Source organism: Drosophila arizonae, chromosome 4 (assembly GCF_054131065.1).
Source record: "Drosophila arizonae isolate 15081-1271.41 chromosome 4, UAZ_ARI_1.0, whole genome shotgun sequence".
Lineage (NCBI taxonomy): Eukaryota > Metazoa > Arthropoda > Insecta > Diptera > Drosophilidae > Drosophila > Drosophila arizonae.
This window is the reverse complement of record NC_142924.1, coordinates 18037228-18055851: the sequence shown is the minus strand read 5'-3', so window position 1 is coordinate 18055851 and position 18624 is coordinate 18037228.

The window sequence follows — 18624 nt, the reverse complement described above, 5'->3', positions numbered from 1 at the left end:
TAATTGACATCAAATACATATATAAGCTATAATATATAGCTTTATGCATATACAAATATTTAGTTAATGAAAAAATTTTGATATACGCGAGGGAATTTATTTTCTGTGTTGCCATAAAAAATATAGGCGGAATACAAACGAGAGATTGGAAGTACATAAATTTTTTGATAGTCTATATTTTATGGAGAGGCTGCATTGGGAGAGAGGAGGAGGGCAGGAGACTGAAAGTGGGAGAGTGAGAGATAGAGAGAGGGAGATAGATAAAGGGAGAGGGCGAGGAAGGAATTGTAATACTAATAATAATATATAATATAATATTAATGCGATTTAAGATTGAAAATTTTAATTATTAAATTATTTAAATTATTATATATATTAAAAATTTGGAATATTAAAAAAAAATAATAATATTAAAATATAAGCTTCAGTTGAATAATTAAAGTTCAATTTGTTTCATGAGACTCTATTCAGAAATATGATCATCCATAAATCATAATGGTGTGCGTATGTATAAAAACAGATGAAAGCATATAATATTTATTTATTTTAATTTTTTTTCTATAAGTTAGATTTTATTTAAATTTAAAATTAGGATAACGTTAAGCATTGGCTGTTAAGGGCTGCGGCTTTTAGAGAATATAATTATATTGAGTCTCACAGACGGCGCTACGTCAGCATTTTTATTCAAGAGCGGCAGTTAGCTTAATAGATTTTGTATGAGACTTACATATATACTGCAAAGAGATTGCGTTCCATCGTGATGTTTTACTCTCTATGCACATCGGCTCGATCGTATTAAGCCGACGCTCGTACTTCAGCAGCTCGTGCGTCGGCAGCTCTGAGAGATATCCGAGATGAGTATAAATAGAGCAGCTACATATGTAAGGGCTGGCCTTAGTTGACGATGCAATGCCAGCGAGAGTAGACACGATGTAGTTCGGCTAACTAGTTCGATAGAGAGTGAAAGTATAAAATGGGTGCAATGTCTGATAGACTGGCAGAGCTAAAGCGACTTCAGTTTGATAATTTAGTCTGTGAAATTTAATTGCACTTCATTATTAAATATAATCAACTGCATCATTTTTAATATATGCATTGCACAATTTAAATAATTTATAAACTTTGAGCTTTTAATTGAGTGCTTAAAATCCTACTCAATTTCCATATCTTGCCAAGTCAACCTTTCCCTTTCTAATTTCCATTCCCTTACCAATTCTCTCATAGAGAAAGCAAGGCTGAATTTCAACAATAGCTAGAAATTTGTGTTTGTTCACATTTAGTATTACGGATATCTATTCATCAGTGAACTCGGTCCCATTTATTATGAATATTAATTTAAAGCCTGGTGAAGCGTAAGAGAAATGTCATTTAAATGCCAACTAAATATAAAGACTGCAAAATGCAACTTTTTGACAGGAGTTTATTAAAACGGTATTGTCTGCTCGTTGGGATTCAGCTAGAGCTTCAGCTCCATGACAATCTAAATGAGAATGTTGTTTTATTTAAATATTTATTTTATTTTTATTTTTATTTTGATATTGATTTTGTTGTGGCTGTGGCTGTCGCTGCCGCTGTTATTATCCTTGTTATCCTTGATGTCTGCGAACAAGCAGCGCACGTCATTTGCAGTTGTTGTTTGTTGTTTGCTGTTTGTTGTACCTTTTGTGTGTGTTTCGCCACGAAAGAAGGACGTTTGCGGTCGAGCAGTGGAACTGTAAATGGAGATGATTATGAATGTCGAGGTTACGAATAAGCAAGCACAGCACTTAATTGAATTGAGTTCATGTCTCGCGAATTTATATAAATTTAATTTCAGTTCCCTCTTTGCCGCCGCCAGACAGCGCAAAAGCGCAAAGATTATTAAAAAAGTTTGCTCCCGCCCCCCCCCCAATAAGGAATCCGTCAGCGATTTTGATGTAATTTCACAATTCTTTTTGCTTCATATTTCGATTTGGATCCCAAATAAATGTATGTAGAAAATGTATTACAGCAATGATTATATGACCTGATGTTATCTTTGAGTATTTATTAAACTGAAAATGATGGATCGCTCTCTCCCTCTCTCTCTCTCCCCCTCTCTCTTTGAGTGATGTGCGGGTCAATGATTTGTCTAACTAAATGATTGATTTGCTTTAATAATTTAACAAATAACTTGTGAAATGTTTCATCTAATGTTTGTACAGCAAAGAACTTTGCATCTGTGGATTTGAATTAAGTGATTGATGGCACTGCTAGAACTAGTTTACATCTTGCTCTAATGCAGGGAGAGAGAGAGGGAGAGAGAGAGAGACAAGTTTCAGCTAACTAACTGGCATCGTTGGCCAGGCTAATTGCATGCAAAGAGGCTAAACAACGGCAACGGACTTCATCAACTTGTTAGTCAACACAAAAAATATATAGAGCTCGCAATTTAATGGCCGAAATGCTCGCAAATTAGTTGAATTCGCTGCGTCGTGGAAAAACAAACATTGTCTGCAGGTTGCAGCTACAAGTTGCAAGTTGCCAGTTGCCAGGCAGCCAGCAGGAGGCAGCAGGCAGCAGCAGCCAGCAGAAGGAAGCAGGAGTCAGGCAGCAAGTCTCAGTCCGGATGCCGGAAATGGGGCCGCGTCGAGTCGAGTCGACAATAAACGGCGCAAAGTTTTCACGACGCTGACATCCGTTGGCGGCGCATTTTATTGCGCATTTTGTTAGTTTGTGACTTTAATTTGACTGCACCGTGGCTCAGTACACCTGGGCAGCATTTAGTGCAACTGCCGTGTTAGTTAAACCTCGCGCCACGGCTGCCCTTGCAATTAGCAGTCGCCGTTAGACGCGGCGTATGCGCAATGGCCCCATTAGCTGCCTCCATGGCCGAATGCGCTTCTTAAGTATAAAATATGTATGTGGCCAAGGCTTAAAGTCGTGGCAGGCCGAGGCTAGGAAGTTGAGAGTGTATATAATGCAATTAGCTATATCTGTATGAAAGATTTGATTAGATGTTCCTGTTGACTGCAGTATATATAAATATATAAAATATAATATATACATATATGTAAAAAACATGTATCCAAAACATTAAAAATAAAGGTATTGGTATGTATATAATATAAATATATAAGTAAAGAAAAGAAACAATATCGTTGTAAATCATTACTTAAAATATTTACATATTTTTATTTTTATTTTTATTTTATTTTTCTAATTTCATTGCTATCAATTAATGTTATTCACTTAGATTCCTTCTACTGTCTTTTCCTTATTTTCTTAAGTTTTTTATAGCAAAATAAAAAAATATATTTAAAAAAAAAAAATAAATAAATAATTAAAATAAAATAAAAATTATAATTATATTATTAAAAAAATAAAAATAGAAATAAAAATAAATAAATAAAAAAAAAATTAAGATGTATAGTAATACATAATATTATACAAATTTCCTTCATTATGATTCTGAATTTATGAACTCACGAAGCAAGAAAAGTATGTATTATTTATATGTGTGTGTTAATAATATTTAGACTTCTTTTAACTATAATTTCATATTCATATATTATTTATAATTTAAAATTTACAACTATTCATTAAGTTTGGCTGTTGGACAGCAAAAAGCAAGCTATTCTAATGATGGAAGCGAAAGTAGAGAGCTTCAGATTCCTTTGCATATGTATGAATTATCCTAAAATTCTCATAGCTTCAGCTATTTCATCCAAGTCTCAGTTGCATTTCTGGCCTAAGTGACATATTAAATAAATTCATAATAGAAGCGCGAGTAACTTGAACATTTCTGGGAGTTTTTTCCCAGATTCCTTTACATATCTATTTACTACCTTAAAGTTGGCATTGCCTGAGCAATTTCATCTGTCTCAGTTGCATTTCTAGTCTAAGTGACATATTAAATACAGTCAAATTCAATTTGTCATGTTGGTTTTGACATATTCTCGACGCTGCACTTCTGTCAGCCAAAAAAAAAAAAAAAAAATCTGCTCGAGCGTATCCAATCAACACATCGCCCACGCCTGACAACAGCCCAGTCATGTGTGTATATCATCATTATACACACGCACACACACCCACACACGCGCACGCACACGCTCACGCCTCCGCAGTGGTGCCCCACCTCCGGCACCGCCCCCTCGCCTATGCGACCGCCTCATCATCACACTTTGTTTGCCTGCTTGTTGCCACACTCTCTCATTGAGCGCTGAGTTTGTTTTGTAATTGCTTTCTATTGTTAAACTGAAAATTGCAAAATGTTTCCGCCGGTGGGTTGAGCTCAGGCAAGACTCACGCCCCGCCAGCCGAGGGAAGCCCGAAGCCTGGCAACCTTGTGGGTGGAGCACAGCTGCCTTGACTAACGGCGCACATAATTGGAGACTTGGCAACACTAAACGGCAATTGTTGACAGCGCAGCGAAGCGTTCGGCGCGACTTCAACTCCAGCAGGTACCGTTAATAAGGCACCTTGTGGCGCCCACGAAAATGTTTATTAATAAGGCAACCGCCGCGTTCGACAGCCACAAAGGGCAGCAGCAGCTGCCGCTAGAGTGGGGCACAAAAAACAGTTGCCAAATTATGGACAAAAGGTGCTTTATAATTAATTTCTATTCAAGCTCGCATCAGTCAATGACACTCGGAGTGGCCAAAGGCAAAAACTGCTTTTCACTCCTTTTTTGTCCCCCATTTCGCCTGTTGCCCGGCTCGATAAACCGAATTCTGGGCAACTGTCGAACGCAGAGCTCGACTCTCCGTTCGCAGTTCTTTCTGTCCCATTGAGGTTCGTCGTCCTTATTTGTTTATGAGTGCTTAGCACCTTAATTAATTGTTTATTGTGCGGCTCATTGGGCAAGCACTCGTCGCCTTCGTCCTCGTCCTCGTCTCAGAGGTTATCGAGCGTGGGGGCGCCTAATAAAGTTAATGACCCACGTAGCCACGAGTTAAAGGTCAGCTTTGTGTACTTGCCAAATATGATGAAAGTCCTTCGAACATTAAGCGAATCGCCGTCAAAGGACATTCTGATGGCAGCTAATGGCAAATTAATCTTTCATACGACACTAAAGCCGAATCTATTCAAATTAAGCTGACCAAAAGTTGTTAAATACGAATCATAATAATTTAATATAATTTGAATATGTTAACACGCAATCGCTTAATTTCTATAATTACTATACGAATTGAAATTATTCCATATAATAAACCAATTGGAGAGTTTTAAGGCGCTCAACGTTTGCTCTGCCCACAAATTAAACACAATTTATGAATAAATTAACAATTATTTTATATTGTTTGTTTACTTTCGACTTTCGCAAAAGAGCTCTGTGTATGTATGTATTTACCCATAAATGTACAATAAATAATATTTGATAGCGAATTGTATGCCTTCTTAATTAACTTAGTTCATTAAAATTATTTATTCTTCCAGCTCAGTATCACATCGAATGTTTGCAGTTGCAGCAAAATTTATTAATTGATTTACCTAAAGCCATTGAAAATTGTCCAAAAATAGATTAAAGGCGAGCTTCGAATGCCCTTAAATTATAAACAATTACAAAATTCAATTTTAAATAATTATTAATTCTTGTAAAACTTGTTTGAATCTTTAAATGATTTTAGAGCACTTTTTATAAAAATATAGATTTGTATATATTTTATTTTATTTAATTTTTTTTTTTTTATTTTCAAAGATAATTTAAAAGAAAACTATTTATCCATATTATATATTTTTCAAAATTTTTATACATTTCAATAAATTGTTCGCTATTTTTTATAGTGGAATAAATGCTATATTTAATTTATAATAAATTATTCTGCTTCATATAGTCTTTAAATTTTCTATAATTTGTATGAAAATGTTGAAGAACTTTGTAAACAAATTTCACATATGTTAATTTGCAGAATTTCCCTAGTCAAATAAACATTTTCATAGACTTAATCAACTTCTTCATAAAGTCGACAATGCTTTAAGTTTTCTGCCATTCTCCTAATTGCTGGTATACATGCAACCGCAACAACCTTGAGGAAGGGCGCCTTTGAATGTCTTTCAACAGAGTCCGAAGAATACAAAGAGGATTACACATACGTCACGTGGCACGAGCTCGAGGCAGTTCGACCAGCACACACCTTAAGGAATGTTCATTAAAGCTGACACACCTCTGCGGACACGAGGCACAGAGTGGAAGAGAGAAAGAGAGGAAGGGAAGGCGTGCTGGCAAGCCAAAGGCTGCTCACAGTTGAGATAATCAAAATAAATATTGAATTCAAAAGGCAGCTGGAAAAACAGAAACCGTTTGGCGCTGAAAGCTAAATCATTTGGCAACCAGACAGCCACTTAAAAGCATATATATGTATATAAATATATGTGTGTATATGTGTATATGTATTTTTAGACAGCAACCACATCAAACCGAAACCAAAATCCAAGCCAAAAGCAAACCACCGCAGCACCGCACCACCACTGACGCATACGTCTAACTGCATATGGAAATCATGGAACATCCATTCCGTTCAATCATAAATAAACAAATAACCGCGCGCGCGACAATGCGGCCACAGCAATAAAAATTAACACGCGATTCGCATAAATTACAAATACAGACAATGAAATGAATGAAGAGAGGTGAGAGAGGGAGAGATAGACAGAGAAAGGGAGTGAGATACAGTCATACTCGTACAATGCTCATAAATATTGCAGTTAACCAATTAGAAAACAACTATCTATACACACACACATACATAGATATGACTGTGAGTGTGCATTGGTCTGAGCATTGCATTGATAAAAACAATTATGAAAAGTGCAAATGGATTTTCAAATTTACAATATTTTTAATGTTTATTTAAGTGGAAGTAAAAAAAAAAAAAATGAAGAGTCGTAAAAAACGAACAAACTATGCAAATAAAATGTGTCAACATATCAAAACATATTTCAAATAAATAAAAAGGTGAGACAATTTAATAAAAAACAAACATGTAAAAATGCTAAACAAATGCGGATAGCAATTAAAGAATGTTCGACTAGGAGATACTCCTTCCCACAAAACTAATTTCATTTGCCGACACACACTTTCCGAATTAAATTGACAAATTAAATAGAAAATCTAAACTAAATTGGCTGCTGACAATTTAAATGACAATTTAATCAAAATTGTTATGCATGCGCATGTATGTATGCATGAAATTGTACATGAATGTTTGTATGTTTATGTGTATATGGCATAGCTCGTTTCTCAACTCTTGCAAATAAATGTCGTTCACTCCCACTCTGAGAAAAGGTCAGAGAGCCTGTGATTGCCTCGGATCTTCAGCGAGTTCGTACGTAAATTGAGTGTGTGTATGTATGGGTGAATGTGAAGATCGTGTGCAGTGACTCTTAGAGCTAACTTAGTCTCATTCGTATGGCTTTGCAGATTATGTTCGTGAAAAGAGCGGCAGACGAATGACTCAACATTCAATCGAGCACTCGAGAGCATTCAATCGCAAACAAACCCGAATAGAATCGAAGATTGCTCAGAGCGAGACCGGGTAGATATGATATCTTCGATTGCTCTGTTTTTCTATAAAGAATCAAACGACCAACCATTATTTGATTCTTCTTTGAAGTATGAACAAATATATATATTCGATTACTCTGTTTTTCTGTAAAGAATCAAACGATCAACCATTATTTGATTCTTGCTTTAAGTATGCACAAATATATAAATATTTGTTTAATAGCTTTTGATTTCAGATTGAATAAATGCTCATATAAATATTCATTATTCATTATTCATTATTGTATGTATTCATTAAACTTCATCTACTACCCCTGCCTCTGCCTGTAACATATATCTTAACAAACCCAGTACGCCCTCATTTTCCATTTTCAATATAGTTTAGTGTATAAATGAAAACCGGAAAAGAGATTAAAAAAATAAATAAATCAAAAATAAATGTCAGAGCTTGCAGTTTATGAGCTGAACTTTTCAACATATTTAAGCACTGGCAGCGCAGATAAAAATAAAATAAATCAAGAGCTGCTTAGATACACATATAAATGGAAAACTATGAATAAAAGTCACGTTTACTCTGATGAGCCTCCATTCAGCTGGCTTTCGTATAATTGTTGAACGTGCCGCACCAATTTGTCCCGACTCGTGATATATATGCAAATTGCAAGAGGAAGAAGGAAGCAAACAAAAAATTTTATATAAAAACCAAATATTTTCGAGTCTATAAATAAATATATGAGAAATAAATTGGAAGGAACGTGGCCAAAAATGATTACATATATGTAAATAAATATTTCTAAATATGTAAATAAATATTAATAAATATTTATGCAGCGCGCAAACATTTTGGACGCACTGTTTACAAATTGCTGCGGATTTGCTATTCGCATTGCCACTGTCTTCCCTGACCAATACAAATGGGCGACGGCAGCGACGCTGGAGACGACAGCGGCATGCCAACGAATGAAAGAGTCGAAAGATTGATTGTGCAGGCGATGAATTATGAGCCATTTACGAGTAAATATGGAAGACGCCTCGCCTATGGCTCGACTAGACGCGACTCGGCTCGGTTTGCTGAAGCTGCTGCCACGTGCCACAGAGCCACGTGTGCACAAGCTAATGAACTTTGTCGGCGACTGCCAGTGTCATTTATTAATTGCCGGCAGAGCTGACGAGCCCAACGCCAAAAAATGCTACAAATAGAGGTAAAGCAGGCAATGCACAACGTATCACACATACGCCCCATTGCACGGAAGCAGGTCGAACCTATCATCGACTCAGCTGGCTGGCTAACCGAACTCCCTATTGGCTTTTTATGATCGTAAGAGGAAAACGATAAATGTTTGCCAAACACAAGCGTGAAAGCTGACGGCGTGCATTGCGCATACGCCCCGTGTGCGTGCGTGCTCAACGGCAGCTCTGCCTGCATAAGTCTGCCTGTGTTTATTGCAGAATTTATGAGCAGCTCAGTTCGCTCTGCTCTGCTTCCTATAAATAAGCCACACACAATTCGCAGCAACAAAAATGGCAACTGGAGGCCATAATTCAAGCAGCACCTCGAATTACCAACGTCCTCTTGACTCAACGGACTTGACTTGAGCGCCTGCTCGCTCGCACTGCTCAGCTGCAGTTGTCTTGTTCATTGTGGGCATCATCGTGGCAGCTTTTGCATATTCTCTTATTTAAAACTTTAGCCAACTTGTCTTGTGGCTTAATTGGCTGGCCAATAAGCCGAAAGCGAGCAGCAGCAAAAATTTAAACGCCAGCCGGCATTAAAGTTGGGCCTACGCGCTGGCAGTTTAAGGCCGCATTTATTTTATTTTCAGTGCGCAAATTTAATGCATGATTTATGCGCGTCTAACGTTATTTTTGGCAGCCGAAAATATTTGCATTAACTAAAAATTGCCAAGAGGGCAACCCTTTTTTATTTTCTGTTGCCCAAGCGCCAAAATATTTTTACCGAATTTATGCAAAACTTTAAGAGTGCCCGAAAAATTGTGAATTGTGCGAGGTGTAGAGCAAAATGAAAGAAAAAACGGCGAAAAAATGCCCCAGAGAATGGTAGGAAAAGGGGCAAAATGAGTGCAAAGGCAAATAGTAATAAGAGAGAATGGGAATATTAGCTGGGCCAAAATTTGTGGCTTATTAATTGGCTGCTGTTAATAATCGTTGTTAAGCCGAAAAGGTGAAACTCAAATAACACTCAGAAGCGGATAACAATGAATTAATAGTGGGCGAACGATGCCCCGAATCAGTCTAACCCAGCCTAAGCTCAGCACAAATTCTATTTAATTAAAATGATGCTCTAAATATAGTTTATGCCGAGTCTGTGAGCTCTAATCATAGAGCATTAAATGGTTGCTTACACCACTTAAGCCCAACCTGACGATGCTGAAATGCAGCATAAGCCCGGGACTTATCAATAAAAGCAACTAAGTAGCTGGGCAATGAGGCGACGACTCTGAGGTCTGGCCTGCATTAAAGAAGGATTTGGCAAGCGGCATATTGTTGCCTGCAAGCCGAATACAAATATAAATACACGAACACACACAAACACACACACACTCACATGAAACGTGACATACTGAGAGCAGGGCCAACATGGGACCCAATCAGTCCATCAAGGCAAAGTCCTTGAAATGGCGCGCAGCGTTGCTTGAGCGGACAGGCGAGCCATAATTTGTTGCTGCCAAAAGCAGGGGCTACAGAGCACTAACCCCAAGTAGTAGTAGCCGATGTCTAATGAGGACACTATGGAGCTCACTCTCTCTCTCTGTCTCGCTCTCTTGGTCGCTGCTCGTTCGCAGCTTTGATTGATTAAGTGCCTGCATTTGACGCCCCAGTTGACGTGGCTTGTTTAGTGCGCTGGGACCTTGGCTCGGCCCTTAATCAAGTTGTAAAAAATCTGCACTTTACGCTGCGAGCCTGCCAGCCGATCCTACACGGCGCAGCAGCACATTGTAAACATTTGTTTATACGCGAGAGAGGCAGTGAGAGGTAGTGGGGGAGTGAGTCCACGTGCCAGGCCGTCTGCGACACTTTTATGCACATTACATTTATTACTAATACGCCACGTAAACACTTAAAGGCCGCAAACGTAAAAGCGCCGGCAAACAAGGTACTTCCGTTCCATCGCTACGCAAGCAAACAAACAAACGAGTGACAAGCCACGCGGCGCAGGACTTCACGCAGCAAGAAGTCCTTCGGGCGACAATGATAACTTTCGTATGCCGTTGGCGACGTCAAAGTGTGCTTTATGTTAAGCATAACACGAGATACTTGCGTGGGATGTTGACTTCTTTTTCCTTTTTTTTTTTTTTTGCCGCTATGATTTCTGCAAATCAAACAATTATTAACAAGTTATTTTGAATACACTGTATGGCTTGAGCTGTGCAGTGTATCTGTGTCTTCATACGTAAATGTCAAGTCGTCTTTGTATTATATTTATCCGAAGTTTATATGCCCAGCCGCTGCTTGCTCAGTGTTATTTATTTATGCAAATAGCACGACGTGACAGTGCCAAATGTGTCAGGGCGTAAGCGGAAATGGAACGTAGTCTCACACACACACATATCCACGCGCATGCCAACCAGGCAGTTGAGCTATGAAAAACAGTTCATAAACCTGCTGGGCTCCCCCTGTTATTTGTTTGTTTTTTTATATTTTTATATGCAGCCAAAATAATAACAAGCCCCAGCTGTGTGTGGCAAAACTGACTGACAAATGGCAGCAGGTGGCATCTAAAAAGCGTAGCGGAAATCCACGCTAAACAACAGCAACAAAGAATAACATGAAACGAGCTTAAAGCAAGCGCCGCCCAAAAGTAGGCAACGGCAAAAAGTTCGCAATCTGCCTAAACGAAGTTGCATACAGCCCGTTAGATGTTGTTGTTGCTGTTGCTGCTGTTGTCTGGTTCGTTCTTGTCGTTGTTGTTGTTGTTGTTGCTGGCGTTGTCTGTTGGTCCTTTAGTTGGTTTGTTGGTTTGTAGTCTGTCAGGCAGTCTGTCAGCCAGTCGCTGCTCTGCCGGCAGTACATCAGCCAGACCGCTGACAGTGAAGGCAACGCGTTGCTCGTAGGCTGCATTTGCCTCTAGTTTTTCCGCCCTATGCATTCCAACAAACAATTGCTCGGCTATTTCGCTAAAGTGGCAGGCAGTCAATATAATTTAAGCGGTATTTGAATCAGTAAAAATTATTAATACAAATTATTTGGGATTTTATAAGTATTTATATAACATAGAACCAATTCGCAGCAAGAGCTATAAAGTTAGCTATTTAAATTTAATAAAAAATATTTTAAAAAGTGTAATACAAGAAAATTTATAAATTTTAAATAAAATTTTAATAATTATAATTAATTTTATAAATATGTTCACATTTTTCCAATTTTTTCACTTAATGAATTTATTTAACCTTATTACATTATTAATTTATTTATTATATATATTTTGTTTTGTTAGTCGCCAGAGGAATACATTGTTATTTTATTTAATTTTGAAAAAAATAAGTAAATAAATAAATAAATTATCAAACCCCTAAAATGTAAAAATATAATTTTTACGTACTATAACAAATTGTATAATAATTAAACAAAAAACATTTATTTTAATAATTATTCATTTTATATATATTAAAATTTTTTATTAAAATAATGAATATTTGAATAAATGAATATTTAAATACAGATGTAAAAAAAAATATTTTTTTATACATAGATTTTTTTTAATAAAATTTTTTTATATTATTTCAATGAGAGAAATTTTATAATAAAAATTAATAAAACTAATTTTTATAAAAGTTAATTAATTGTATAATATAATTTTATTAAAAAAATAAACAGAAAATAAAATAAAATAGAAAATTATTAAGTTTATAAATTTATAAAAATGAATAAAATATTTTAAAAGTAATATACATATATTTTTGATTTTTTGAATATATTTCAATTCATACATATCTATTTTAATTTATAAATATTTCATTTGTTTTCAAACATAAATTTGTGAAAATCTACTTTCGGAACATTTCCGTTTTGCGTTTCACTCATTTCTCGGCCATTTGCTGCATAGCTAAGGTTTTTCTGCTGCTCCTGCTCCTGCTGCTGCTGCTGCTCCTGCTGCGTTACTGCTGTCAGCTACTGGGCCTGTCTCGAATAACTGTGTGTTAATTTTACGCCTCTGCCAGAGGAAGTGTAATGTGTTACTGACTGAGAGGCAGAGACTGCGAGAGGGAGAGTGAGAGGGACAGAGGCAGCCCCTAGAAGGGCAGTCGCTACATGTCCATGCGTGTGCTTGGGCTGCGCACATGTTGAGGTTAAGTTTTTGCAATTTGAATTAAGTGCACGTCGTTTCATTGTGGGCATGGTTGGGGGCTGGCCGTCCGCTTGGTCCTCAGCCATGTGCCGGGCCATTGAGTGTTAGTTGCTGCCGGCGCTCTGATGTTTTTATTACGACTAATTGCTCATTTACAGCTACAGCTAGAGCTTCAGCTTCAGCTCCAGCTCCAACTCAAAATCCGACTGCCTGGCCACAGTCGGACCCTCGTTTGGGCACTGTTTATTTTTCGAGTGAGTGCCGCCTGGAATCAGAGCAGCTTAAAGCCTCAGCTCCTAGCCCGTGCACTAATTATTGGCATCAGGAATTGCAAAATTTATGCTGCTCGGACGCTATCAAATGGCCACGCGTGAGCGCCTCTTTGAGTAGCCAGCAACTAAATTTAATGTGTTTTTAATTTGCAGCTCCTTTTTATGGTTTTATGACTCGAAAGGCGCAAAAAAGGGGCCAAAATCGCTGACTCCGTGCTGCAGCTATAAAGCACTTAATGTTCAGGTCGCAACTATGTGGGACAGAGCAGCGTAGCAAAAGGGATCGCAATAAGGGAGAAATTAACAAAATGTTAGTAATAATGTTAATAACGTGGGCATAATATGAAGCAGAAGAGATCGGCGTGGTATATAAATATATATATAGATTGATCTGGCAGTAGATGAAATAGAAAGTAAATGAAATTAAAACAACTCATTAACAGAATTGAAAATGTTAGTATCAATGTTAATAACATAAGCAAAAGTCTGCGGAAACGTGAGATCAATCTATGATGCATAAGAGAGATTTCATGCTACATACATATATTTAACATGTAAAAATATATATGCGATTGAGCATTAAATATTGCTTTAAAATCTTAACGATAAACTCAATATCACCAGCTAAATTAATAATAATATTTCTTGTCCTTAATATTAGTTTCAAATGGTTTTCAATATATTAAATTTATCCCCCACTCGCACTACTATGTATTTTAGTGATCACAGCTGTATACTCTTATATGTATATGTACATGTATGTACATATATCGATCTGTTTAGTAGTTGCATCGTTTGCCTTTTTGCTCTATATTTGTCCTTATATATTTGCTGTCATATTTCATTTGTTTAATCTCCTTTTAATCAACGCCTCTGTTCTCGTCGCCCGTCGAGGGCTGCCCTCGCGTTTCCTGCGCATTTTGTTGTACTTTTTTTTGGTCGCATAAAAGCGCTACAACAATAACAAGGACAACGTTTATGTAAAATAGGCGACATTTGTTTTATTGTCATGGGTTGCGGCATGGCTGTTGCTGTTGCTGTTGCTGCTGCTGTTGTTGCTGTTGTTTCACTTCTGCCCCGGACAATGTTGCTCTGCCGCTGGCTGCCCCTGTTATATTCACAGTGACAGATAGAAAGAGAGAGAGAGAGAGAGAGAGATAGAGAGAACAACACTGGAGGCACGCTTTCATTTTAATTGCACACATGCTTATCATTTCAACAACAGCCCCAACAGCAGACACACACACACACAAACACACACACAGAGAGAGACGCACTCTTGAGTCTGCAGCCATTTGCCGCTCTTCAGCTCGTTAGCTGTGAGTAAAGCGGTTGGGGCCAGGCCAACATTGTTGCCTGGCTATTTTTGCCATCCAATTCACTTTTTGGCCTTGCCAACATGCGCTAAATTTGCAAATACTCATGAGGGCAGACAACAACTGTTGAATACGATTTTATGCGATCATATATATATACGTTTATATTTATATATGTATGCCATGTATATATTATACAGTCGGAGCCATAAAAGTCAGCTACTTAAAGGCAATTTAACTTTAATACAAGGGCGACTAAGCCAAAGCAAATAAACATCGTCCACGACCCAAAACAGATTTGCACTGGGCTCATGCGGCCCGCCCATGTCGAGCTGGAAAAAGATTTACCAGCTAAAATTTATGAGCTCTGCCTGTGGCTGGGCGGTCTAATGCTCAAGCTCCAAGTAAATTTCCGGACTGTGGCTGGCATTTCAGCCTGCATTGTAAATCTCAATTAAATCTATTTTTCAAGTGGTTTCTATTGGCTCTGGAATCTGCCCTGGCTGGCATGCACACGATGTCCGAGACGGGACGGCACAGGGAGCTGAAATGTAAATGAGCCAAGACAAGTCCTCAACTGCTAATAAACAAAACATTTCGATATGCTTTGCATACATATTGAAAATGTTGCACTTCACAAACAGTCAGTCAATAAATAACTAGCCCTTCTATTTACCATGTAGATAAAGTGAAATACTTAAATCATTTACTGGCACACTTCAGAATATGCTGCTTGAATAGGAGTTGATAAAGGTATTTTTGAAATATTTTATATTTAACGGAAGGTTTCTACTCTTTCTTTTATTTGTTAGTCATTTGTTGGTCGATAACTGAATTGCTTAAATTATATTATATTTTCATTTCATCTGTTTTCCTATTATTTCTTTAATTTTATATTTACATACATATGTGTGTTTTGTTATACAATAAATTTTATTTGGAAGTATGTTAAATATTCAATAGAATTTTCAAAATTATAATGATGATTATGATTTAAATTAATTAATTTCTATTTAAAATTTTATTTTTATTACATTTTTTTTGTTTTTTGCTAAAATTTGTATTTATTATTTTATTTATATTTATTCTTATTTAAAATATTTAATTTTTTTTTATTTTTATTTTTATTTAATATTTTTATTTTTTATTTAATATTTTTATTTTTATTTAACATTTTTAATTTAATTTGATAAATTTAATTTAATCACAATCAACAGAAGCCACACGAATTTTTCCTATTATTTCTATATTCAATGTGATTATTTATTATCTAAAAATTAGCTGAACAATTTACTATTTTAAGCACCCGAAGCATCTAGACATGAAGAACTGCTTCTTTGTAAAATAGCCTCAAGAAGTGTTCTCTGAAAACAACTCCCGGCAGAAATTGTTGCAGCTCCTATTACATTTCGAGCTCTGCGTTTGCTCAGCATTTCGTGCCAGTTTTTTGGCCTCGGGACTTGACTTGATTCAGCTGCAAATGGTTTTAATTTCTTACACGTTTTACACGCAACTCATTTTACAGAGGAAAAGACAGAGAGAGAGACAAACAGAGAGAGCAGGTTGAGCAGCATTGCAGGAGCAAAGTTGAAGTGCTGCAGCAACCTTTAAAAATCCACACAGCACAATCAGATAACATCGGAGCAACAACAACAACAGCTGTGCAGGAGCTGAGATTGTGTTGGCTCTTGGGCAGGCTGCTTAAATGAGGAAAGGGAGCAAAGTGCTTGGCACTTGGTGGGTGTGTCCGTATCCGTGTCCGTGTCCGTGTCAACGTAACTTTTATTTCCCCTGACGAGTGGCTAGAAGAAAAAAACGTAGCCTCCTCCTGCTGCTGCTGCCGCTGCTGATGCTGATGCCATTGTTGTCGGATTTTTTATGACAAAAGGCAGGCCGAAAAAAAAAAACAATAATAAAACCAAAATTCAAATAGAGAAAAGCACAACGCGAATCGAGAGCCATGAAAATGGTAACAACTCGAGAAGGTCCGCTCAACCCAATGGAATAAGCACGAAAAAATTGTTTACTAAAAACGGAACTAGCTTTAGGTGCATATGTGTGTATATGTGTGTGTGTGTGTGTGGGAGGTGAGATATGCGCGAGCTATATAGTATATATACCCACGTAACCAAATTTATGATGTCGTTATTTACATGGCATAAACTTTTGTTGTCTACCTCAGCCAGCCGCCAGCTGCAAATAGATTTTATGCTTTGTTTTACTTTCAACCGCATTGCAATTGCTCTGGTCCTGCACCTTTTTTTATGTCCTTAACAGGGCAGCGATAGGGTATGCGAGGTGAGGGAGTTGAGAAGAGGTGTGGGCTTGCTTGGCTTGGCGCTAGGGAGCGATTAAACATTGATGAGCGAGACAGACGCTTGGCGACTTTACACCTGCTCAGCAATTCTCTTCATTCATGACTTTTTATACGATTTTGTTTTGATTTAATACATCATACAAGTTATACTTGAATAACCCAAGTATGATATATGCTTTTCATTCACATGTTCCTTCTCTTTAGTCGCTGCTTTTATCTAATTCTAACTACCTTTCGCAGAGCATTTGCTAGTCTCATATTTAGATGCTCCTGCTACCTCTTCGCTTTTTTGTATAACTTCTACGCTATTTTAATTGGATTTTATCTTGCTGCTGCCATTTTACAACGAGCGTTGCTTGGCGTTTGCTGCCCGCCTCCTGCTTCCCCTCTCTTGCTGCCCGCAGCCTGTTGTTGTCATTTTCATGCAACGCTGATTTAAGCTGGGAGAAAATTGGTAAATGAAATGCTTTGAGTAAATAACTGACAGTCGCCAGTAGCCGAACCAACAGCCGCAACCAATAAAAGTAGTTAAGGCAGTTGGCCCGACTCCTGCTCTGCTTTGTGCGCGCCCCATTGCTTTGACATGTTGAGGCATGCCGCGGCCAGAGCTGCCACAAAGGGCGTGGGCCCCCAAGGCTCTTGGGTGGCTATTGAATGGCTCTGGTGTTAAACCACAAACACGCACGAAGCACACACACACACATATACACACACACAAAGGCAGACAAAGTGATAGGAAATGTGAAGCGCTGGCAAAGAGAAAGGCATTCGGGCCAAACATATTAACTTGAACGCAGCCAATACAAATTCAATTGGCCAAATTACGCCCAAAAAGTGAACACAAAACTTTTCTTGCCCCCAACAATTTGCAAGTTATGCTGCGCGTCCAACTTTTTGCGGCTGTCACATGGCTAAGCTAAGCTGTTATGGCCATGTTATGACAATTTCGTTAGCAAATTGCGTGTCACATTGTTATGTGTGTATATAACACACGTTAGTCTCTTTAATGGGGAGCAACTTTAATTCCATCAAAGTGTTTAGTTGGCCCATAAGTCATGCAGAGTTAACAGCAATATGTCGCTTGACTTTGTGTATTATATTAAATATATATTAGCATGTTATGCACATATGTTCCTCTGGACTTGACTTAACTAAGCTTGATATAGACAACCCCCTGCTGACGCCGTCAATGGGTCTGCGGTAGAGCCTTGAGGCACTTACGACTCGCTTCAATGTCAAATCGATCGACGTGCTCAAATCACACGCCATTAGAGTCCATGGCAGCGGACATGAGATTTCTCATAAGATTTTTTATTATTTTCTCTTAAAACCTTAGTCTTGTTTCAGCTCATTCATCTACTACTTCGTGGTGCTCTGGCAGCACTGGAAACACACTTAGAGAATGGGAATAGCTCAGCGTAAAGTATAGTAACTCATACACACAGGCTTAGTCACCATAGATGGCTGTACATTGCTTACTCTTCGCATAGATCTAATTTCTCCCTCAAACTTTTATTGACTCCAGCTCTTTGAATATGGTTTTAAATTTAGAGCAGCAGTTGATGCAAAAGACTTATAGTTATAAGGAAATGGTCTCTAGTAGTCTATTTTAGTCTCCAATAGAGAGTAGAGAGCAAAAGTGAAAGAGAGAATAAATATAAATGTGTGAAAAATGAAGCAGAATATTGCTGAAACATTGCCTTTGTTTGAGAGGTGTCTATAAGAGCCTGAGTCGCGCTGCACGAACTTAACATAAATTCCATGTATGTATAATTTATGATTTACAATTTCTTCTATTTAATATTTTTGAGAAAATTAATATTTACATATGTGTATTACAAAAAAAATATATTATTTGTATTAATTAAACTAATCAATAACGTCTTAATTCGCCTTCACAAAAAAAAAAAAAAAAAAAAAAAAAAAAAATTAATAAATAAAATAAA